General features: G+C 36.8%; 1 protein-coding gene across 4 annotated transcripts in view; it reads left to right on the top strand.

The window, feature by feature from the left end:
• Positions 1-25349, top strand: part of SLC16A7 (solute carrier family 16 member 7) — a 171694-nt gene that overhangs the window by 6528 nt on the left and 139817 nt on the right. The window contains exon 2 of one of the 4 annotated variants that reach the window (XM_073213356.1): positions 16134-16183. The exons of the other annotated variants lie outside the window; for them this stretch is intronic. The gene's annotated coding sequence lies outside the window, so the exon portion shown is untranslated. The remainder of the gene's footprint in view (positions 1-16133; positions 16184-25349) is intronic. 4 annotated transcript variants of the gene reach the window in all.

Raw genomic sequence — 25349 nt, 5'->3', positions numbered from 1 at the left:
CTGATCTTTTATATGTAGTAATTCTAATCCACATTATTACAGTGTAAGTTAGATTACATTCATTTACAGATAGAGAGAATAAAGACTCAGCAAGAGGAGGCTGCCTGTTAGAGAACCCCGAGAGGCAATGCCTCAGTGCAGATAAGACACTAATGGCAATTAGAGTTTGCTCCCATATCTAAATCGATTCAAATTACTCAATAATTAAGCATTGCTATATGAAATATTCTGCCGAGAGACCTGAGAAGAATGTATAAGACATGGCACCTGACACCCTGAGATGACTGTTATTTCAGAGATATTCTCCATGTATGTACTAGTTAAAGGTGTGATCCTGAGTAGGATTAAGTGTCAAAATAAATAATGGAGAGCAGTGATTGTCTGTACAGAGGCTGACGAACTATAGCCCTTGGGCCATATATTGCCTGCTGTCTATTTTCATAAATAAAGTTTTCCTTGAATACAGCCACACCCATTCATTTCTATATTTTCTGTGGCCAATTTCCTGCTGTAGGGTAGAGTAAATTAGTTGTGACTAAGCCTACAAAGCCTAAAATATTTACTATCTGGGACTTTAGGGAAGGGTTTTATGGGATCCTGTTCTAGGATTTCAGAACAGGGAGACTTTGCTATGTGATAGAGGAGTCAAAGGCTTTAATGAAAGAAGCGGAAATGTTTTGGAGCTGCGAGATGGGGAGTCTTGAAGTGAAATGAGGAAATTATCCTCGTAAGTGTAATAAAACTCAAAAACAAAAGCAAACGTAGATAAATACAGAAGTCTGCTGAAGTGTAAGGATCGTATTACTATATATATAATTCATATATATGTCTGAGTATATATTATAATCATTTGTCTAGTAATCATCTAGAACAGTGATTCTTAAATGATGATACCTTTGAATCAATTGGTGAAGTGTTTAAAAATAAGATTTTTGTTTTAGTTAGTAATCTGTGATAGTAAAGCATAGTCTGTAGAGAAAATCATTGATCTAGAATGGTTATTCATTTAATAACATTGATTATTTTATGTTCACAGAAAATTATTTTTCTTATATGTTGTGTTCACCTTCAAGAAGGGCATGCATGCTAACCATACATTAATAATTTTTGCCAATCACTGATTATTAAAGAAAAAATACCTAGATATCTAAGTACACAACTAAGTGCCAGCACTGTGCCAAAAGCATGTCATACATTCTCATTAGAAACCTACAGTAGCCCTATGAAATTGATAATGTTATTCCCATTTTACAAAAGAGAACATTAAGAACAAATAATTGGTTTAATATTATAATACTAGTAAACAGATCATCTTTATTATGACCAAGAAATTAAAGTTAAAAACAAAAAGAAACTTTTGGAGCTGGGACATCTGTAGGAATGGAATTTCAGAAACTTAAAAAAAAACTGCATTTGCCACTTTGCTCTATCGTGTGACTTAATTCTTTTATATTAAAAGCATTAGGCCATATTTTTATAAAAATTGAGTGTGCGTTCACTTCAAATGCTTTTGCAGAATTTTATTGAAAATACTGATGTGTTACTGAACCAGAATTTTCCATATCCTTTTTCTCTTTCTGTTTCTGACTCTTTTTTTCCAAAATTCTTTCTCCCTTTCCTTGCCTCTTAATGTTAAGTGGTTTGTAATATCCTTTTTTTCCCCACCATATTCCTCATCTAGGTCCCAGTTACTTATTGCATGGTGTCTTCGATGTAGTCATAAAGTGCTTGAATGCATTTTCATACAACAATGGCCTCTTTCAGAAGAAAAACAAAGACTCAATACAATGGAACACCAGTTTCTTTTTCTGAATTGCAAAGGGACAGATACTTCAGAAAAATTTGCATATCACTAATGGATATGACAAAATAATAAGTAGATAGATAAGAAAAAGTGAATGATTCAGAAGCAGAAGAGAGTATAAGGAAGTGTAAGCCCATCCCCCATGGATCCTATTAGCATCTCTGTGGAGAGTAACCTGGCCACCTGTGCCATGGGGAGAGTATTAATTACACAGTTAAGGTCTGCTACAGGAGATTTACAGACATAGGAATTAAAGCTCACCTAAATATTATTTCCTTTTTTGTCATTAATTTTCGAAGTAATATATGCTGTTAATTTAAGGAAAAAATACTTTGGTGAGGAGACAAGCAAATTTTTATTTTTTCATTTTTTTATCAGTAACGTTTGTTTTTCTACCTCAGTAACATACCTGGGTCCATTATCTACATTTGTTCTCAAATGTTCAAAAAACAGGAAGAGAGACTTTAATATACAACTCACCAATTAAAAAAATTATTTTAAATGCTTAGAAACCTAATTATTACTATTTATTGGGATACCTTCAAGATTTATGATCAAAATTATAATGCATATATGGTCTATAACTTTCATTTAAGAGTGAATGGCCCATACAACTTTTTTAGTCTATAAACTATTTTAAATTATTTCACTTTTTATTAGGTCCATTACTTTACCAGCTTTTGTCTTGAAGAAATGATACTTAATGCGTCCTTAGTGATACATTCATGTGTTGAGTCGTAGTCTGTAAAATCTAAACTTAAAACTGCAAGGTTTTGGTATTGTGTCTTAAGTATTTTTGGGAGGATTTACATACTCAGATTTTTGGAAAGGGGCAGGAGAAGCCAGTTCACATGCTTTGTGCCTGTTGTGTGGCAGAGATAAGGCTGTGGGACTTTATATGAGTCACTGACATAATCCTGATCTGACAGCCTCAGTAGCCCTTGAATGTGGGCATCATTATCACTAATTTAGGGTGGAAAGGAAACATCTGATATCTTAGGTGGGTTAGGTACCAGAGCTGTATTTCCAAAATTAACGTTTTCCACTCATCTCCATGTAGTCTTCCCAGGTAGAGTAGAATCCTCTCTCTGCACTCTTTTTGTAGAAAAGGGAAATTACGGGGAAGGTAAAAGGGAAATATTTAGTATTTTTTCCTTTTACATGTGCTAATTCAAAAAAAAAATCACATTTTTAAGTATCAAAATCACACCTGGAAGTCTTTCTCTAAAAACAAAAGATAGAAAAGGACAAGAAAAATGTTGGCAATATTTTATTTTGCCTGTCTTTCACATTCTCTTAGTCTCTTTGGTTTGCTCTAACAAAATAGCACAGACTGGGTGGCTTATAAACAACAGATACTTACTTTCTCACAGTTCTGGAAACAGCAAGTCCAAGATCAGGGGGCCAGCATTTTCGGGTGAAGACCTTCTTGGATAGCTTATAAACAGAATTTTCTTTTTCTCATAGTTCTGGAAACTGCAAGTCCAAGATCAGGGTGCCAGCATGGCTGGGTGAAGGCCTTCTGTGGGTTGCAGACTTCTGGTTGTGTCCTCTAAGGGTGGAAGGAATTTGGGAGGAGGAACTCAGGAGCTCTGTGGCATCTCCTTTATACAAGCACTCATCCCATTCAGAGGGCTCCCCCCTCAGGACCTAAGCACCTGACAAAAGCCCCACTTCTTAATACCATCACTGGGCATTAGGATTTCAGCATGAATTTGTGTGTGGGGCGGGGGCACAGGCATTCATTCAGATCTTAGCACGTACACATAATCCTTGTTTCAAAAATGCCCACCCTGTGAACTCTGTGTGTTGAGGCTGATGTTAGCACCAAGAAATCAAGTAGACATGGATAACACTATTGTTTTAGGGTTATGTTCACATAGTTGGGATTTGAATATTGTTTTACTGTTTTCTGAATTCTTGGTTATGTTGAATTAAATAGGCACATTCAGCTTCAATTATTCCTTACTAGGAAAAGCTGTTCATATCTAGTAATATTTGGTTCATTAAAATATCTGAGCTTCATTTAATTTGAATATAAATATAAATTCAATGTAAGAGTCCATCTTAAAACCCTTTCAGAGAGATTTAGGAAGTCCTTCCTTATAAGCAATTTAGCTGTTAACCTTAGCCTTATGGCAGGAACAGGCCCATTCAACTGCAGTGCCTTGAAGATGGTGGTGTAATGAAATTCCAGCATTAAGGTTTAAAAATGTTTTTCTTTCATAATAAAACAACTTCAAAATAATGACTGAAAATACCACCTGTTTCAAAATGTGAGGTGGTTGAGTTGAACAGTCTCTTGTTCAAGGTTTTATTATGTCTAATACTGTTACAGAATGAGTGCGACTTTTTTTCACATATGACAAGAAAATGTAATTTGTGCATTGTAATTAAAATATTTCTTCCTTGAGTCCAAAAAGATATACAATCAAGGAGGCATGGGAAAATGATCAGGTATCGTTACTACCTACTGAGTAGTATTTTACGGGAAAGAGTTGATGAGGAATGTAGGAAATGCTCCTTCTTAATTGAACCCTTTTGTGGACAGATTAAGAGCATAGACCCATCTATTTTTTTAGACAATGTATAGTAATTAAGTTGCAGTTTACCAAAACTGAGTCTAAGGATGGATAATTCAAAGAGAAGTTACACAAATCAGGTGTTCCTGTGTGCACAGAGCTTCTTCCACAAGAGTGGAACTAGAGATTCAAGTGGAAAACATGCTAAGATTATGACCAATAATCCTATTAAGGATTATTCATTAATCCTGAGTTAAATAAATATGATATTCCTAGAGAGTCCACTGGGATGAAAAAAAGTTTCTGTATGAGTTGTTTGGGCTCTTGGAAAGGACCATCTTTTGTAATTAAGTCATTAATAATTTCAAAGGAAGTGGTTCTGATATGCTCTTTTTGTAATTAAAATGCATCAGAATAACATAATCTGGTTGAAGTGACATGCTTATTTAACTTGGTTTCGTTAGAGAATCAAACTTTGTTTTAAAAAAATCATATGGTCTTTATCTATGCAGTCTTCCCTTTTCTACATTCCCGGGAAGAGAACTCTGAAAATAAAAACACACTCAACCACACAATTTCACAATATGTTAGTATAATTTCTGTTTCAAATATGCCAATGATCACCAAATAGAGACTTTCTCTTCTTTCATCTGCCATTGACTTTTCCGTTTTCTTTACAAGCTCTTCTAAGAGGAATTTCCTAGTAGGGTTGAAAACAGGTATGTGGAGAGAAGTGTGTGCCAAGATTAGCAAACATTCAGAAGCTGAGTTTGCTGCCTCGGTGAAACCAACACTGTATAGTCACACAGTTGCTCCAGTAACACAGGCAAAATCACCAGGCATTCTTTTCTCTGGGTGACCGTTTCTGTCCTTGGAGTGTCGTGGATGTTGCAGAAATCTGTTTTTGGCCTGTTGCTAAAAAGTGTCCTAATTGACACAGACACTTGTGCACTGACACTTGTGTTTTCTGTACTTCACCGTTGTGCTCCTAAGATGTGGATTTATCTTGTGACCTCAACACAGTACCAGCGAGTCTAAAGAGATGAGCCTGTTGGAGCCTGCTTGTTGCTTCATCTTGGACCCTGGCCTGGTTCCTGCTCCAGGACTTGACTCTGATGGATCTTGGCATTGATGCTGGCCAGGCCCTCGTAACTGTTCCCTGAAATGCCCTTTCATTTTACTGGAAGGGGAAACTACAAGTAATAGTCATGGAAACCTTAGAGTTTGCAGAAGCCGGTCTGACAAAGAAAAGCGTAAGGGACAAGCAACAGCATGATGCCTATGGTAACTGGCTTAGAGCTTTACCACCCCGGGGCCTGTAACCTTTAGGTGTAAGTACATGAAGAGGGATTTCATTGTACAGCAGTTTACTTGTCATATAAGAGTTGGAGGCACTTATTTAAGTATTTACTGATTTTAGGAAGTACTCTAGATAACACCCAAGTAACATCATTTTATGAGAATTCTTCTGAGCAGGGCATTTTATCATTTAGTTTGAACAAAACCAAAAAAATTAGACAACAACAATAAAAATCATTTGTCATGCAATTCAGATATTCTGGGCAGATCACTGAAAGTGTCTGGATTTGCATTTAAAATTTCTACAAGTAAGCTTATAGTTTTTCTTGAATTTGTTTTAAATTTTGATAGGATAATTTCTTTTGTTTTTAAATGAAAAAAATAAGTTTTTCATGAATACAAAAAGAAATATTCTGAGTTAGTTTTTAAGTTAACTTATTTGGCTTTTATTCTGTAAAACCAGCCTCATCTTAAGATTCTGCTAGATTGTATTCCTTAAGTCACTCAGTTGTCTCAAGTCATCCGTTTGTAAGGTTATAAAATAAAGAATGCTCTGTAGAATCAGGAAGGGAACCAAGTCACTTTTATTCTGGAGAAAAGTATAGTCCTTGGATATTAAAGGAATTTCAGCATTTCCAGAATAAGCCCATTATATGAGGAGAGCTAAGATACATGTAATTTATTTCCAGTTTTCCTAACATTCATTATTTAAAAGGTAACTAGAACTCATTTCTACTTTAACACTTAATAGCATATTTTCTAGAATCATTACCCAGTTAAAAGTCATATTCTGCCTGAGTGAGAATGAGTGGGGTTTTGTAGCTTATAATTGTTACATGTTGTGATACAAATGCATTCTTTGAAGAGGTGGCTGGCTAATTTTATTAAATAGTTAATCTAGACATTTTTTCCTTAATGCATAGTATTTTGAGTTCATATATAGTGTGTACATGAAAACACTTCATTTTTTAACATTACTGTTAGTCCCATTTCTCCATAAAGGATAAAATCAAAAAAACTTAGTCTGCTTATAGTATTCTGCCCATCTTGAGTCATGCACATATATTACCTAATTTAGTATACATTGATAAGATTTGTAAAGGCAGATGGTTTCTTCTCATTAGTATATGCACCCTTGTCATCCGTCACCACCTTCTAAAGCTTTATTTCATATAAATTCATACCCAAGAATTTATTAAACCACATGGTTAACCAACATAAATTGCTGTATTATTATAGATTTTTTTTTTTTTTTTTTTTGAGAGGGCATCTCTCATATTTATTGATCAAATGGTTGTTAACAACAATAAAATTCAGTATAGGGGGGGTCAATGCTCAATGTACAATAATTAATCCATCTCAAGCCTAATTCTCGTCAGTCTCCAATCTTCTGAAGCATAACGAACAAGTTCTTACATGGTGAACGAATTCTTACAGAGTGAATAAATTCTTACGTGGTGAACAGTACAAGGGCATTCATCACAGAAACTTTCGGTTTTGATCATGCAATATGACCTATAAACCATCAGGTCAAATATGAATATTCATTTGATTATTGTACTTGATTTATATGTTGATCCCACATTTCTCCTATTATTATTATTATTTTTATTTTTAATAAAATGCTGAAGTGGTAGGTAGATGCAAGATAAAGGTAGAAAACATAGTTTAGTGCTGTAAGAAGGCAAATGTAGATGATCAGATGATCAGGTGTGTGCCTATGGACTAAGTATTAATCCAGGCTAGACAAGGGCAGCAAGACATCCCCGGATGCAGAAGATTTCTCTCAAAGCAGGGGGGGTGAGGTTCTGAGCCTCACCTCTGTTGATCCCCAAATTCTCACCTGATGGCCCCCCTGCGACTGTGCCTGTCTTAGGTTGTTCCTCCCTTGAGGAATCTTAACCGTCTCTGGCTAACCAGTCATCTTCCGGGGCCATACAGGGAAATGTAAAGTTGGTAAGTGAGAGAGAAGCCATATTGTTTGCAAAGGTTAGCTTTTTACTTCTTTGCAGATTTATGCCCTGTGGCTTCTATGCCCAGCACTTGTCTCGAGGTATCTTTACCACCTGGAGGAATTATGATACTCGGTAAATTCGATATGAGGCACGAATTCTATTTAAGGTTTGTAATTAGGAAGGAAGAAGAAAAGCTATAGATGTAGCATATGAAGGAAACTTGGGAGGATTGATTATTTCTTTGACATATCTTCTTGTATAGTACCTTAAGTATGTATAGGTTTTAAACTACTAACTAATTTGCACACACATATTAACATAATAGGAATACGGTGACATAAACAAAGCAAATCTATAATTACCAGCCATCTCCAGTGAAGCCAAGAAAACCATTTAGGCACCCTAGGCATTTGTGAAAATTTATCTATGATATGATGGATATTTTCCAACTGTACTTGAACAATCAGACAAATTAAAGCAGCCCATTTCTGGGATCTGTTCACATACCATATGTTCTTTTAACCATAGATAGTCTATAGTCATGAGATTTTGGGGTGCTACAACTTGCACCCCTCCCAACTCCTGGTTGAGTTCCAACAGTACAGATCCAGTCAAATTCGTTGTCTCACTGTATGCACATGCCAGCCTAGACATCTCCCTCCTCCTTCTTATGGCAAGTCCAGGAGACGGTGGGCTGGATGCAGCCACAACCGCAGCATCGTCCGGATCCCTGTGGAGGCTTTTTGATGATCATCCCCCGGCACGAGTCCTCCAGAGAGTGCTGATGCCGGAAGCTCCTCCTCATATCGTATCTTAGTTCATTTTCTGGGTATCCAAGCTAGGCCTTGATCTTCTGCGTAGAAACAAACAGACCCTTTGCCCACACTTTGACATGCCCTCTATACCACTGTGCAGAACTCATTGGAGGTCAGCACACAGTAACTGCTTTTTTTTTTTTTTTTTTTAATTAAGAGAAAGGAATATTATCAGAAAAGAGTACCTCCATAGCTGATCATCTGACACCCTTTAAGTGATCAACATTAAGGATATTTAAAGCATGCGTTGATCTTTGATTTACCAATAGTTTTATCCTGTTAAGGAGTAATCCCCCTTTTCTTTCTTTCTTTCTTTTTTTTTTTTAAATTTTTAATCTACACTTACCTGAAGAATACTATGTTTACTATGCTCTCCCCTCTATCAGGTCCCCCCTAACAACCACATTACGGTTACTGTCCATCAGCTTAGCAAAATGTGGTAGAGTCACTACTTGTCCTCTCTGTGTTGTGCAGCCCACCCTCCCCTTTCTCCCTCCCCCCGATGCATGCTAATCTTAATACCCCCCTTCTTCTTCCCCCCCCTTATCCCTCCCTGCCCACCCATCCTCCCCAGTTCCTTTCCCTTTGGTACCTGTTAGTCCATTTTTGGGTTCTGTAATTCTGCTGCTGTTTTGTTCCTTCAGTTTTTCCTTTGTTCCTATACTCCTCAGATGAGTGAAATCATTTGGTATTTCTCTTTCTCCGCTTGGCTTATTTCACTGAGCATAATACTCTCCAGCTCCATCCATGTTGCTGCAAATGGTTGGATTTTTCCACTTCTTATGGCTGAGTAGTATTCCATTGTGTATATGTACCACATCTTCTTTATCCATTCATCTACAGATGGACATTTAGGTTGCTTCCAATTCTTGGCTATTGTAAATAGTGCTGCGATAAACATAGGAGTGCATCTGTCTTTCTCAAACTTGATTGCTGCGTTCTTAGGGTAAATTCCTAGGAGTGGAATTCCTGGGTCAAATGGTAGGTCTGTTTTGAGCATTTTGATGCACCTCCATACTGCTTTCCACAATGGTTGAACTAATTTACATTCCCACCAGCAGTGTAGGAGGGTTCCCCTTTCTCCACAGCCTCGCCAACATTTGTTGTTGTTTGTCTTTTGGATGGCAGCTATCCTTACTGGTGTGAGGTGATACCTCATTGTAGTTTTAATTTGCATTTCTCTGATAATTAGCGATGTGGAGCATCTTTTCATGTGTCTCTTGGCCATCTGTATTTCTTTTTTGGAGAACTGTCTGTTCAGTTCCTCTGCCCATTTTTTAATTGGGTTATTTGTTTTTTGTTTGTTGAGGCGTGTGAGCTCTTTATATATTCTGGACGTCAAGCCTTTATCGGATGTGTCATTTTCAAATATATTCTCCCATACTGTAGGGTTCCTTTTTGTTCTATTGATGGTGTCTTTCGCTGTACAGAAGCTTTTCAGCTTAATGTAGTCCCACTTGCTCATTTTTGCTGTTGTTTTCCTTGCCCGGGGAGATATGTTCAAGAAGAGATCACTCATGTTTATGTCTAAGAGGTTTTTGCCTATGTTTTTTTCCAAGAGTTTAATGGTTTCGTGACTTACATTCAGGTCTTTGATCCATTTTGAGTTTACCTTTGTATATGGGGTTAGACAATGGTCCAGTTTCATTCTCCTACATGTAGCTGTCCAGTTTTGCCAGCACCATCTGTTGAAGAGAATGTCATTTTGCCATTGTATGTCCATGGCTCCTTTATCAAATATTAATTGACCATATATGTTTGGGTTAATTTCTGGGGTCTCTAATCTGTTCCACTGGTCTGTGGCTCTGTTCTTGTGCCAGTACCAAATTGTCTTGATTACTATGGCTTTGTAGTAGAGCTTGAAGTTGGGGAGTGAGATCCCCCCTACTTTATTCTTCTTTTTCAGGATTGCTTTGGCTATTCGGGGTCTTTGGTGTTTCCATATGAATTTTTGAATTATTTGTTCCAATTCATTGAAGAATGTTGCTGGTAATTTGAGAGGGATTGCATCAAATTTGTATATTGCTTTCGGCAGGATGGCCATTTTGACGATATTAATTCTTCCTAGCCATGAGCATGGGATGAGTTTCCATTTATTAGTGTCCCCTTTAATTTCTCTTAAGAGTGACTTGTAGTTTTCAGAGTATAAGTCTTTCACTTCTTTGGTTAGGTTTATTCCTAGGTATTTTATTCTTTTTGATGCAATGGTGAATGGAATTGTTTTCCTGATTTCTCTTTCTATTGATTCGTTGTTAGTGTATAGGAAAGCTACAGATTTCTGTGTGTTGATTTTGTATCCTGCGACTTTGCTGTATTCCGATATCAGTTCTAGTAGTTTTGGAGTGGAGTCTTTAGGGTTTTTTATGTACAGTATCATATCATCTGCAAATAGTGACAGTTTAACTTCTTCTTTACCAATCTGGATTCCTTGTATTTCTTTGTTTTGTCTGATTGCCGTGGCTAGGACCTCCAGTACTATGTTAAATAACAGTGGGGAGAGTGGGCATCCCTGTCTGGTTCCCGATCTCAGTGGAAATGCTTTCAGCTTCTCGCTGTTCAGTATAATGCTGGCTGTGGGTTTATCATATATGGCCTTTATTATGTTGAGGTACTTGCCCTCTATTCCCATTTTGCTGAGAGTTTTTATCATGAATGGATGTTGAATTTTGTCAAATGCTTTTTCAGCATCTATGGAGATGATCATGTTGTTTTTGTCTTTCTTTTTGTTGATGTGGTGGATGATGTTGATGGATTTTCGAATGTTGTACCATCCTTGCATCCCTGGGATGAACCCCACTTGGTCATGGTGTATGATCCTTTTGATATACTGTTGAATTCTGTTTGCTAATATTTTATTGAGTATTTTTGCATCTACATTCATCAGGGATATTGGTCTGTAATTTTCTTTTTTGGTGGGGTCTTTTCCTGGTTTTGGTATTAGGGTGATGTTGGCTTCATAGAATGAGTTTGGGAGTATTCCCTCTTCTTCTATTTTGTGGAACACTTTAAGGAGAATGGGTATTATGTCTTCTCTGTGTGTCTGATAAAATTCCGAGGTAAATCCGTCCGGCCCCGGGGTTTTGTTCTTGGGTAGTTTTTTGATTACTGTTTCAATTTCTTTGCTTGTAATTGGTTTGTTTATCTTTTGTGTTTCTTCCTTGGTCAGTCTTGGGAGGTTGTATTTTTCTAGGAAGTTGTCCATTTCTTCTAGGTTTTCCAGCTTGTTGGCATATAGGTTTTCATAGTAGTCTTTAATAATTCTTTGTATTTCTGTGGAGTCTGTCGTGATTTTTCCATTCTCATTTCTGATTATGTTGATTTGTGTTGACTCTCTTTTTCTCTTAATAAGTTGGGCTAGAGGCTTATCTATTTTGTTTATTTTCTCAAAGAACCAGCTCTTGGTTTCGTTGATTTTTGCTATTGTTTTATTCTTCTCAATTTTGTTTATTTCTTCTCTGATCTTTATTATGTCCCTCCTTCTGCTGACTTTAGGCCTCATTTGTTCTTCTTTTTCCAGTTTTAATAATTGTGATGTTAGACTATTCATTTGGGATTGTTCTTCCTTCTTCAAGTGTGCCTGGATTGCTATATACTTTCCTCTTAAGACTGCTTTCGCTGCATCCCACAGAAGTTGGGGCTTAGTGTTGTTGTTGTCATTTGTTTCTATATATTCCTTGATCTCTATTTTGATTTGTTCATTGATCCATTGATTATTTAGTAGCATGTTGTTAAGCCTCCATGTGTTTGTGAGCCTTTTTGTTTTCTTTGTAGAATTTATTTCTACTTTCATACCTTTGTGGTCTGAAAAATTGGTTGGTAGAATTTCAATATTGTGGAATTTACTGAGGCTCTTTTTGTGAGCTAGTATGTGGTCTATTCTGGAGAATGTTCCATGTGCACTTGAGAAGAATGTATATCCTGTTGCTTTTGGATGTAAAGTTCTATAGATGTCTATTAGGTCCATCTGTTCTAGTGTGTTGTTCAGTGCCTGTGTGTCTTTACTTATTTTCTGCCCGGTGGATCTATCCTTTGGGGTGAGTGGTGTGTTGAAGTCTCCTACAATGAATGCATTGCAGTCTATTTCCCTCTTTAGTTCTGTTAGTATTTGCTTCACATATGCTGGTGCTCCTGTATTGGGTGCATATATATTTAGAATGGTTATATCCTCTTGTTGGACTAAGCCCTTTATCATTATGTAGTGGCCTTCTTTATCTCTTGTTACTTTCTTTGTTTTGAAGTCTATTTTGTCTGATATTAGTACTGCAACCCCTGCTTTCTTCTCACTGTTGTTTGCCTGAAATATGTTTTTCCATCCCTTGACTTTTAGTCTATGCTTATCTTTGGGTTTAAGGTGAGTTTCTTGTAAGCAGCATATAGATGGGTCTTGCTTTTTTATCCATTCTATTACTCTATGTCTTTTGATTGGTGCATTAAGTCCATTTACATTTAGGGTGACTATTGAAAGATATGTACTTATTGCCATTGCAGGCTTTAGATTCGTGGTTACCAAAGGTTCAAGGTTAGCTTCTTTAGTATCTTACTGCCTAACTTAGCTCGCTTATTGAGCTGTTATATACACTGTCTGGAGAGTCTTTTCTTCTCTCCCTTCTTATTCCTCCTCCTCCATTCTTCATATGTTGTGTGTTTTGTTCTGTGCTCTTTTTAGGGGTGCTCCCATCTAGAGCAGTCCCTGTAGGATGCCCTGTAGAGGTGGTTTGTGGGAAGCAAATTCCCTCAGCTTTTGCTTGTCTGGGAATTGTTTGATCCCACCATCATATTTAAATGATAGTCGTGCTGGATACAGTATCCTTGGTTCAAGGCCCTTCTGTTTCATTGCATTAAGTATATCATGCCATTCTCTTCTGGCCTGTAGGGTTTCTGTTGAGAAGTCTGATGTTAGCCTGATTGGTTTTCCTTTATAGGTGACCTTTTTCTCTCTAGCTGCCTTTAAAACTCTTTCCTTGTCCTTGATCCTTGCCATTTTAATTATTATGTGTCTTGGTGTTGTCCTCCTTGGATCCTTTCTGTTGGGGGTTCTGTATAATTCCATGGTCTGTTCGATTATTTCCTCCCCCAGTTTGGGGAAGTTTTCAGCAATTATTTCTTCAAAGACACTTTCTATCCCTTTTCCTCTTTCTTCCTCTTCTGGTATCCCTATAATACGAATGTTTTTCCTTTTGTATTGGTCACATATTTCTCTTAGTGTTGTTTCATTCCTGGAGATCCTTTTATCTCTCTCTATGTCAGCTTCTATACGTTCCTGTTCTCTGGCTTCTATTCCTTCAATGGCCTCTTGCATCTTATCCATTCTGCTTATAAATCCTTCCAGGGATTGTTTCACTTCTGTGATCTCTTTCCTGACATCTGTGATCTCCTTCCGGACTTCATCCCACTGCTCTTGCATTTTTCTCTGCATCTCATCCCACTGCTCTTGCATTTTTCTCTGCATCTCATCCCATTGCTCTTGCATTTTTCTCTGCATCTCTGTCAGCATGTTCATGATTTTTATTTTGAATTCTTTTTCAGGAAGACTAGTTAGGTCTGTCTCCTTCTCAGGTGTTGTCTTTGTGATCTTTGTCTGCCTGTAGTTTTGCCTTTTCATGGTGATAGAGATAGTTTGCAGAGCTGGTACAAGTGACCGCTGGAAGAGCTTCCCTTCTTGTTGGTTTGTAGCCTTTTCCTGGGAGAATAGCGACCTCTAGTGGCTTGTGCTGGGCAGCTGTGCGCAGACAGGGCTTCTGCTTCCTGCCCAGTTGCTTTGGGGTTTATCTCCGCTGTTGCTGTGGGCTTGGCCTGGCTGGGGCTGTTCCTCCAAAATGGTGGAGCCCCGTTGGAGGGGGAGCAGCCAGGAGACTATTTATCTCCGTAAGGGGCCTCTGTGCTCCCTGCTGCCCAGGGGGTTAGAGTGCCCAGAGATCCCCAGATTCCTGCTTCTGGTCTAAGTGACCTGTCCTGCCCCTTTAAGATTTCCAAAAAGCACTCCCCTTCACAAGGCGCTGGGTTCTTGCAGGTGTGGATGTGGTCTGGATGTTGTCCTGTGTCCTGTGGTCTCTATTTTAGGAAGATTTTTCTTTGTTATATTTTCATAGCTCTATGTGTTTTTGGGAGGAGATTTCCACTGCTCTACTCACGCCGCCATCTTGGCTCCGCCCTAGATTTTTAAATATGGATGCTTAGTATCTTTTTGTCTCCTGCTTTTCCATATAATCTCATTCCATTCTTTCTAGCATGACTGAGACTAATGGAATTAAAAATATTATTGTCCTCAGTTATGGGATTAAATTGTGAGTAAAAGTCACCCACATTCTAGAAGCCCAAGAGCAAGTTTCCTAGATTTTGACTAACGTTTGCCCACCACTGAAACAGCGCACCAGACTTTTGCTTCACATTTCCTACAATCACCAAGGTATGGAAAATAAGGATTATACAAAGCTAATTCTTTTAAAGTAGAATGTTCCCTTCCAAGCCCAAAATGCATGACAGCAGTCTTATTTGTGATCTTCCTTTCTTAATAGTGGTTCTGGTAATAACCTACACCTAGATGTTAAGGTCAAGGACTTCCAAGGAGAAGCGGTTGTGACTTTTGATCACTGACACCATCATTCCTTTCTCCCTGCCTGCAACTCACTCTTTTTCTTCATTTTGTGGGAAACAACTATCTATCTTTACTGGAATTTTGGTATAAAAAAATGATACCCTTATAGCAGAAATGGTCTCTTACTTGGAAGCTGGTATCTCTTTCTATGTAGAGTTTTATGCTGATAGAATTTTGTGGTTTTTCTATTCCTGTATTTTCCCTTTTACAACTCTTAATTTTAAAGTATATTTTCATGGATCTACTATATTTCTCAACTCCCCTAAAAACTGTACATGCTTGATGTATCTAAAGGAGCATTTAAAAATATTTGAGTGAGTTGTCATTTTAACATGAGGATTTCAACAAATACTTCTTGTTGAAATGGACATTTAGGCTTTATGAAATCTGATTCACCAGATATATACGCTTTTCCTATTCATATCCATAGGATTCAAGCAAGGGAAAATTTAAGTTCTAGATTGTGTTGAAGACTTCATTTCAAGTTAGTATCATGGGTTTTACAGTCTGTCTATAAGCAGGTTCACACACACAAAGATTGTTTAGCCCAGTGCTTCACCACGTATTAATCTTACAAACTCCATGAAAATTTTTTACCCAGCTTCAGTTAAAAGGTTTGCAGGCCTACAGTGAACTAATCTTACAAGCAGCTCATATTTTTCTTAGCTAGCTTCATTTGTTAGTAGTTTAATATTAGCCTGAGAGGGAAAGTGCTTGTGAATTGTGTTCTTTACATTTTTATTAATCTATGAATTGGCAACATTCATACCAGAAAGGCAGGTCTTTGACTCCCTGAGGACAGGTTCTAAGGGAGTATATCCCCACCCACCACCCTAGTGAAGGTAGCCATCCACACATCACATGATGTGGGTGAGTGAATCAGAGGTGGTGGGCACTGAAGTTACAAGATATCGTTAACTCCAAGCTGGTAGCTATGTTGGCATATGTGTGAATGGAAGAAACTGCCAGGGAGAGAGAAGAAACATATGCTCCAAAGAAGCCATTATAATAATGTTATTATAGTTATTTACAAATATTTACTGAGTGTCTGCTGTCCCAGGCACTACCCAAACACTTTTCGTATTATTTATTATTTTGTTTAATCCATACTCATAAGATAGATCCTGTTATTGTCTTTTACAGAAAAAGAACCAAGGCATTGAGATGTTAAGTGATTCACCAAAGTCCACAAAGTGAGTAAAAAACAGATAACATTTGAGACTAGACACTCTAACCCTAGACTCCAAATTTTAATATTTAAATTGTACTTTAAGCATTTGAAGTGTTGCGGGTCCTATATAGAGAGGGCAGCTGCCTGACAACACTTTATCTTGGCATTTGAGTTCTGTGTAGAGAACTTCTTTTGTTTTCCCCCATTTTCCTTAAGCTATGTTGAATGGATCTTGATTTCTTGCAACCCTAGATACCTGCCCATGGAAAGAGTTTGGTTAATCATGTCATTCTAAGTTTTGCCTACGTAAAGAACTCTGAGTGTTATAAGTTCATTGTTGCATTCCAGATGCAAACAAAACAGATCAACTGGGAAATTACTGCCTTGCTATCACATTTCGTAAGAGGATAAAAGAATATAGTCTGCAATAGAATTAAAACTGAGGAGGCAGTCATCAACCAAGTGGCCTCATGCATGGGTTTAGAATGCAGTTTTTACAATGTATTCTATAACTCAAGAAGTTATAACATTTCTCTTGGCATTTTCATTAGCTTGGAAAGTCGATGACTAAGGCCTTTCTAGTCACTTGCTGTTCTTGGTCTTGCAAAAAAATGATGTCTTTTTGCATTTTTGTACTTTTACTCCTGTTGCAACAGGATAGAATTACGAATGTGTGTCTCTTGGAATGCACAGAACATAGGAAGTTGGCAAAAGAAAATGAATGAGAATCTGCACAGCAGAGGAGGAAGTAGGAGGCATGCATTTGTAAGGAAGAGAAATCAAATATGCAGTAAGAATATACTCAAAAGCGTACCATATGGGATTATTAATCAAACAAAATGATGCACAAAAGTTCACCACCTCCAAACTGGGAGAAATCTTTAAAGTTTTTATTACTCATAATACGTTTTAAAAATTACCCATCATACCAATGTCTGATCTTATAGCTTTTTGTCTGCTTTTCTGGGCTGTGTAAAATTGACCCACTGATTGTACTTCTAAGCCCAGCCCGATATAATTTGGTTTGGCAGGCCAATCTCAATGGAGGCAGAATACATAATCAGACAGTCTCTGCCTAGGATCCTAGGAAGCATTGAGGCTAACCTGGAATGTGTGCTCCATTAACGAAAATTGGAGGGATTTGTTTTTAGCAGTTTCCCAACAAGTCTGATTCAAGACTTGGTGCTCATGGTTGACCGACAGGTCTCTACCATCGTCTCTCAAGTCTTGACTTCTTTCTCTTACAATGGGAGTTACACGCCTGCACTCATGAACCTGAGTTTCCCAACCCCATTTTTTTCTGTTATCAGAGCCACTTTGTGCTTAGCTCCACATACTGATTATTGATTGTAGAAACCTCAGGCTCCCTGTGAATATGTCCTTCACAATCTCCTTCTCTGGGGAGAGAAGCCTTTGAGTTGCCCAGGAGCTGAAGTCCTGCTGCCCTAGTGTGGGTCATGTTTGTGCAGACTTTGGGCTGTCACCCGTCAATCAAGCACTCTCCATTCACTGGGCCGGGATCCTGATTGTGGTGTGGTCTCTTCCTCATCGTTACTGGTGATTGCTGCATGCTCCATTCTCTGCAGCTAACATTGTTCACCTTCTGCTAGAATTGCCCAGCTATGAATTATTTTCCTCTCCTTCAATTACAAAGATCTTGAAAAATGAAACCATATCTAGTTTCTTAGGATCCACACAGTGTTTGTTTCTTTCTGACAAATCGGGTCTATTTCTAGAATCATTGGCCTGTTGCTCACACTGTCCTGATGGCGATCAAACTGCTATGTGTTACTGCTTGGCACTTAATGATGCTAACTGATCATTAATTATTTTGAAGCTGTTGACTATCATTAGGTTTTTATAATATGCCAGAGTAAAAGATCAACAGTCTTCTAATGCTTCTTTTAAAGTTGATTAAAACCAAAATTTTGTTTTAGACCCTTTGGATATGTGGTAAGAGTCATTTTGTTTTAGATTTTAAGACACATAAACATCAGTTTTAAAAAATTGGTTTTATTAAAATATGAAAATGACTTTTTCTATATAGGAGCTGGAAATTGTGGCATGCTTTTTATCTTGTCCATTTTTTGGTTGGTGGGTAGAGCTGGTGATAAGGAAGCAGATGGTACACTGAGTAATACCTGTTCATGTTAATTCAAGGATGGAAATTTGATTTTGCTTTGAGGAAACTAAGCAGTTACATTTTCAGTATTTCCTCATGCTTGTACCTTTATCTATTTTTTCCATTTCTCTCCCCAGTCACACCTTTGTGTTCTCTGATTCTTCTGATTGAAGTAAATATGAAATTAATGCCTTAGTTACCACCAAATTCTGCCCTTGGAGTGCAAAAGTGGTATCAGTGCAGTATGTACCTCCCAAGTACTCTGCAGTGTGCTCACAATAACGTCAAGATACATTGTTTAGGAAACTAGAAAACAATATTTTAATAAGAATAAGCTAACATTAGAAGTATCTATTTAATTACATGTTTAAACATTGTTATCAACCTACTTATGTGTTGCTGGGCTGCTGTGTAAACCAGTAGAATCTTTCTTCCAGGTTGAAAATTGCTTGTTATTCCCCTCTTATTTAAAAAAGAATATGGAAGTTTGTCAAACATTTCAGTTTACTATGTATATTGATAAAATAAGTCAGACTGTAATTATCATTTTCTGTAATCAAATAAAATGCATTACCTGATAAATCTTTTCCCCATTTTTCTATATGATTATCTTTTTTATTGCTTAAAAGTTATTTATATACCCTACATATTACGTGTGTGCATGTATATATATACATTGCAAGTACCTTCCATCAGATTAAAGCTTTCTTTTTCAATTTGTATGTAGTGTCTTTTGATACATGGTTCTGAATTTTAACAGCTGAATTTATCAGTAATTTCCTTGTTTGTTTAATTTGTTATTTCTTGCTTAGAACATTATTCCCAACCACAAGGTCATACAGATACTATCCTAAATGTGTCTCGGCACTATCTGATAGACTTTCCTACACTGATGGGAATATTTTGTCTCTGGCGCTGTCCAACATGATAGTCACTAACCACATGTCACTACTGAGCACTTGAAATGTATGTGATTAGTGTGACTGTGGAGCTAAATTTTAAAATTTAATTTTAATTAATTTTAAGTTTAAGTAGCTCAAGTAGCTATTGTTTATTAGATTGGATAGTTCAGCCACAACTTTGTTTTCTCATGAATGGTGATTCATTTGATGTTCGTTTTTCTGCATAGTATGGGGTGGAATGTGGTGTCCTGTTTTCTCATAGTGATGGCCAGTTATGAAATAAAAAAAAGTTGTGTGTGTGTATGTGTTTGTCTATCTCCTGGCTTTCAATTCTATTTTTTGGTGAATTCATCTGTCCTGGCCTGGCACCTCTCACAGTCGTTCACCACAGCTTTATAATAAACCTAGATACTTAGAAATGCACATCCCCCTCCATTTGTTCTGTTTAGGAGTGACTTTGCTATTCTTGGACTTTGATCTTCGCTATTACACTCAGGTTTTCAGGTAACAAAAAATGGGATGTTTTTTTCATTACTTTTGAATCAGGACATCACTTTGGCATTTTTATGATATTGAAGCTTCGAATTCATGAGCATGGTTCATCTGTTGACTCATTCAGTTCTACTTTCAACTCTTGCATTAAAAAAGTTGTTTTTTTCTATAAAGGATTTGGTATATTTTGTTTTTTTTTTAAGGAAGAATTATCTACTGAAGGTATTATATATGTTGTCTTTTTAAAGTTACATATTTCATATTTTGTGGACATACGACCGCAATTCTTGTATTATGATATTTTATTTATCAAACTGACTAAACTAATTAATTCTAGTGCCTTAGTTGAAGATTTTGCATCCTCTATAGATAGTTATGTCTGTAATCTGTGTATACAAAAAATATTTTTCTAACCTTTACACTCAGTTTTTTTCTTGTGACTTACTGTTTTGCCCAGGACTTTTAATAAAATGTTGTATAGGTCTGAGAGTAGCAAGTATTCTTGTCTTGTTCCTATTCTCTTAAAGTGATCACATTAATTATGGAGTCACAGATTTTTGTTGGTTTCATAGATTTTGTTAATCAGATTAAGAAATTTTCTATTTTTAGATTGGCAGGATTTTGACATGATTGTATGATTTTTCCTATATTCTATCAATGTGGTGAATTATAGTAGTTGTTTTTTTAATATATATGTATGTATATATATATATGTATATGTATATGTGTAAATATATATATGTATATGTATGTTTATATGTGTACATAAATGTGTGTGTGTTTTGGCCCTCAAGTTTATGACAGGCTCTCAACATTCATCTCTTTAATGATTTGTTCATATAATAAAAACCAGTGAACTCCCCAATGAATTAAAGAATTAGGATATTAACAAAAATCTACCTACCTACACCTCCTGGCCTCATTTTTTGCTCCTCATTCCTCATACCCCCTCCCCCACTCCCACCCCTTTCCAGAGTTAATCCCTATTGTGCATTTTGTATATATTATTCACTTGCTTTATTTTGGCTTTGTTTGGTTTTAATAATAAGTTATATATGGACAAAAGTTTTTTATTTTTTCTTTAGTTCTGCAGTTCTTCATGGTCTCTATAATCACATTTAATCCTTCCTGTTTAAAGCATATTTAATTTGTATTTTGTCTGATAATGTTACTATCTAATGTCTTTAAGGGCCTGATTCTGGTATCTGTAGTCTCTTCTACCTCTTGCTTTATAATAATGCCTTATAAATGAGCATTGCTTTGATCTATGTCACGTGAGAAGTATTCGAAGTTTGGACTTAGGTGAATTCCTAGTTGAGAAAATTTGCATTTCCTTTTGCCAGACCTGGGTCATTACCTGGCACTGTAAACATTTTTTTAAAATATTTTTGAACTCCTTTGATAGTATGGAATTGGGCTGCAAAGTGATGTGAGGGATGACAGTCATGAATCCTCACATGATACTTTTTGTTCCCTTGATTTATGCCAAGTTTAGAGGCAGATGGATTTCTTCGCAGTTGCCAGCTGTGTATGGTGTGTGTATATGCGTGTGTGTGTGCATATGTTTATGGGTGCATGTACTGTTGAAACCTATTACTGGTACAAAGATGCTGTAGCTGTCTTGGGAAGTAGAGAAGTGTACCACCTTTTGGGCTTTCTAGCCCTAGCTTTCCTTGGGCCTTGTGATCTATTGCAAGGAGACTTTGATCTGTGAAACCTCATGTCCAGGTCCACCCTGTTCATCAAATGTCCCAAGAGAAAACCTGAATAAAGTACTCCTCTTAACCAACTGGTTTTCTCTTCACTTAGTTTTATTCCCTGGGTATTTCTTTCTATTTTTCCTAAATTACATGCAATTTTTAGTTGCTTTCAATGGAGGGATTTTTGTTCTACTTAGGACAGACTTGCACAAATTAACTCAAGTCATAAACTCAGTAATTGGAAATGCAGAGGAATTTCTTGGAGCCTAATGTCAGGAAGCATAGTCAGTTCTTGCTAGAATGGTAATGCAAGACTGAGCTTCCCTGTTGCTTGCCAATTTTTCATTCTGTTGCAATGTTAAATTACCTACCACTAGTATCCAACACAGTCCAGCTGACTCAGTCTCTCCATGTATTACTTCAGATTCTTGAGATAGAAAAGAAATTGTCTTTGTCTCACCTATAAGTGGTAGTAAGGTGGTATACTATTTCAGTATGTTATATCATAGAGGTAAGAATTCAGGTTCTTCAGCTGGCTTGGGTGCATTTCAATCTCAGCTCCAAATCCTGCCAGCACTGTAATCTTGGGATACTTTCTTGATGAGTTTGTGACTCAGTTTCTTTATGTGTAAATGGGGATGATGATGATGTAATTCCTCATAACTGTGAATAATAAATGAGTTACTACCTGTGGAAAGTAAAAAGTAAGAGTAATGCATTAAATCTAGTGAAAATTCAATAAATATTAGTTATTTCCTTCCCTTTTCTTGATGTAACCCCTCATCTGATTGATCATGGCCTGGGGATAGGATCGTGTGGTTACAAGCATGTCTACCTAGATTTGCGTCATTTCACCACTGAGAAGCAAAATGAAAGAAAGGAAGAGGATAGTAAATATGGTGAAGATAGGCTGGTGAATTCAAGACAACTTGCCAGTTTAGAGGAGAAGCCTTTTTACAGTTTCCTTCATATAAAAAGATGCTTGAATGATAAAATTATTATGTAAAGCAACAGATTTCTCTAAAACACTTAAATTGACTGAGCTATCTTATGTGTGACATTTCACACCTGAAATTTTTTTTATTTCAATATATCATATATTTAGTAATAATGATAGTCCTTATTTTGACTCTGGAACTTAGGCCCATGGTGACAACTTGGTCTGATTGAATAGTAGGGTAAGCAGGTTTTGTCTGATATAAACAAAACGGATGTGGTTTATAACCAGAACGGTTTTAATTCCTTTTCCACTGAGTAAAATAAATTGAAACTTTCCATCTGAATATATATCCTGTGGGAGTTCAACCTGTACCAACAAGAGACTTTGTTCTTATAATATTTATAAATGTTATTTAATAGAGTTTTTTTACCTACTCTCAAGAACTTGGAGAGAAGTTGTTAAAAGTACTGGACCTTTAAATGCAGAGTGTATAAATTAATTTGTGTTATTACTTCAGTTTCACAGCTGAGTTATCTTGTAAATAAAACCTTTCCCACATTAGAAATGAGGCCAATCTTGCAGTTCCCCAGAGATCTCACATCACTTGCACCATGCTATGCTTCATATACTGACCTGGCACCCCAAGAGGGTTTATGTGCAATTGGTGAATTAAACCAGAAATAATTTCCTGTGGCATATGTTACAACCTCGATGAAAAAAAAATCTTTGAATTTCTTTTGCATTTAATTAGAAAAATTTTAATGAATTTTTTTCAGAAGTATGTAAAATTTGATAGGTCATTAATACTTAGAGTTCTTGGGTTGTGCAGAGTATTCATTTGGTATGTAATCTGTGTTATGCAGTTATCCATATGTGTGTAATACTAGTCTTTTGATTTTTATTTATCTTTTCATGTCTGATGTTTGTGATTAATTTTTCTAGAGGGAAACTTTGTCTACTGAGGGAAGATTTTTTTACCTTTAGGTAATGACATATTTTTGCCTAGAAAACTAAAGAGGAAGTAAAAGTAAATATTAAGACTTTCTCTGGATTAAATTCATCATCTTCACTCTGTTTTGTTTTTTATACAGTTGACAGTCTTCCTCCCTGCCTTTGTCTCTTTACTGTTTTCTGTCACCCAACACTATTTTTTTCTGAAACCTCTGCTCTTTTTCTTTCCTTACCTATTTCTTAGGTGCCACAGCTGTCTTCAGAGTTTCAGCTCAGCCCTTCTAAGCTGACTGCTTCCAGTTCTGGAACACTTGCCCGAACTCATCTCTTTTGCTTCAGTCCTTTATGGCCACTGCTTAAATAATACATTCTTCTACTCATTGTGTGCCAACATTACACATCCATTAATATCCACCCAATTTTCCACATTGGAAACGCCAGGGCATTCTTGACATTTCTCACCATCTATCGCCAAACTTTATCAGACCCTTCACACCAGCTGTTTTCTTGAATCTAGCATTTTTTTCCCCTTTCCTGTTGCCCCTGCTTTAGTTGAGATCGTTGGTAACATCTGCCTGAACTATTCCTCAGTAACTCTCACCTCTCCTTTGTAATTCTCCACATCTCCACATCAAAACAATTGTACCAAAAAAAAAACAAAATCAACCACGCCTCTTACCAGTCTATACTAACCCCACCCGCTGATGTAGGCCTTCACTTTCCTTTTATTTTCAAGCAATGTCATACGCTTTCTGCCTCCATTCCTGCCCCTTCTGAACACGCATCTAATGACTCAGGGCCATCAGGTGTTAGGCCCCATCAAGAATTATGTTTTTGAATATTCTGTTCTTTATATCTGAAATGACCTATCAAATCTTTTTCTCTGACTGCTTGTCTTTCATGACTCAGTTCAGTTGTCACTTTGTGAAATTATGCCAGAATCCCATAGGAAGCATTTATTACTTTCATAGGAACTTGTAAATATGACTAATTAATGCTTATATATCTATCTCCCCTACATCATTTTCTTTCTGTGTGTCTCTTTTAACCCAGCACCTAGTTTAGGGTCCACCATAATGTAGTAGTTTGTCAACTACTGACTGAATAGTATGTATTAATTAATCAATGTCCCACTCAGCACTCAGGTTAAATTTTCCCATTCTTAGACTAGAGATAGAAATAATTTCTTATGATTATGTGGCTTCTCAAAAGAGTCTTCTGTTTCATTTATGTGTTTTGGAGGTAGATTTGTCTTTTAGTTGGTTTGTCCTATCTACCAACTTAATCTGACTTGGTCAGCTTGGGCTGAGATAACAAAATACTGTAGACTGTGGCTTAAACATCAAACATCTATTTCTCACAATTCTGGAGGCTAGGAAGTCCAAGATCCAGGTGCTGGCTGGTTTGTGGTTCCTGGTGAGAGCCCTGAACCCGGCTTGCAGAAAGCCATCTCCTTGCCGTGTCCTACATGACATGAGAGAGAAAGAAAGAGAGGGAGCAAGCTAGCAAGTTATCTGGTTTCTTCTTATTGGTCATTAATCCCATCCTGAGGACACCCCCCATCATCTGAAACTAATCAGAAGGCCCCGCCTCCTAACATCATCACACTGGGGATTATGGCTTATGAACCTGGCAGGGGAGGGGAGCACAAGCATTTGGTCCATAACATCTTTCACCTAACTGTCTATCTGCCTTCATTCCTGCTGTATACAGTGGGAGAATAGTACTTGGAGAACTCAGTTTTCTCAAATGATAATAATCAAACTCTCTACCCAGATACTGTATGTCTATTAAAATGATCTCATATTGGTTAAAATATTATGGCCAGTGTATGTATTATGCATTAATCTATGAAAATTACCTACTCATAGGTAATAAAATGAAAGAAAATAGTTTTTACAAGCACCCTTTAAATGGAAGTGTCTGATGGTATTTGTAAATCATGGCTATAAAAACCTTCTGCTACAAAGCACTTAAGAATGTGTGCTTATGTAGAGTTTCTTAAACTTTATTGTCATTCTTTATATATGCCCTATGACTTTCTGTAGCCAGACCTCTGATCTCTCAATTTAGTAAAATTT

The sequence above is a fragment of the Manis javanica genome, chromosome 10, assembly GCF_040802235.1.
Source record: "Manis javanica isolate MJ-LG chromosome 10, MJ_LKY, whole genome shotgun sequence".
Lineage (NCBI taxonomy): Eukaryota > Metazoa > Chordata > Mammalia > Pholidota > Manidae > Manis > Manis javanica.
The sequence above is the reverse complement of the archived record's forward strand: the minus strand, read 5'-3'. Positions and strand labels throughout refer to the sequence as shown.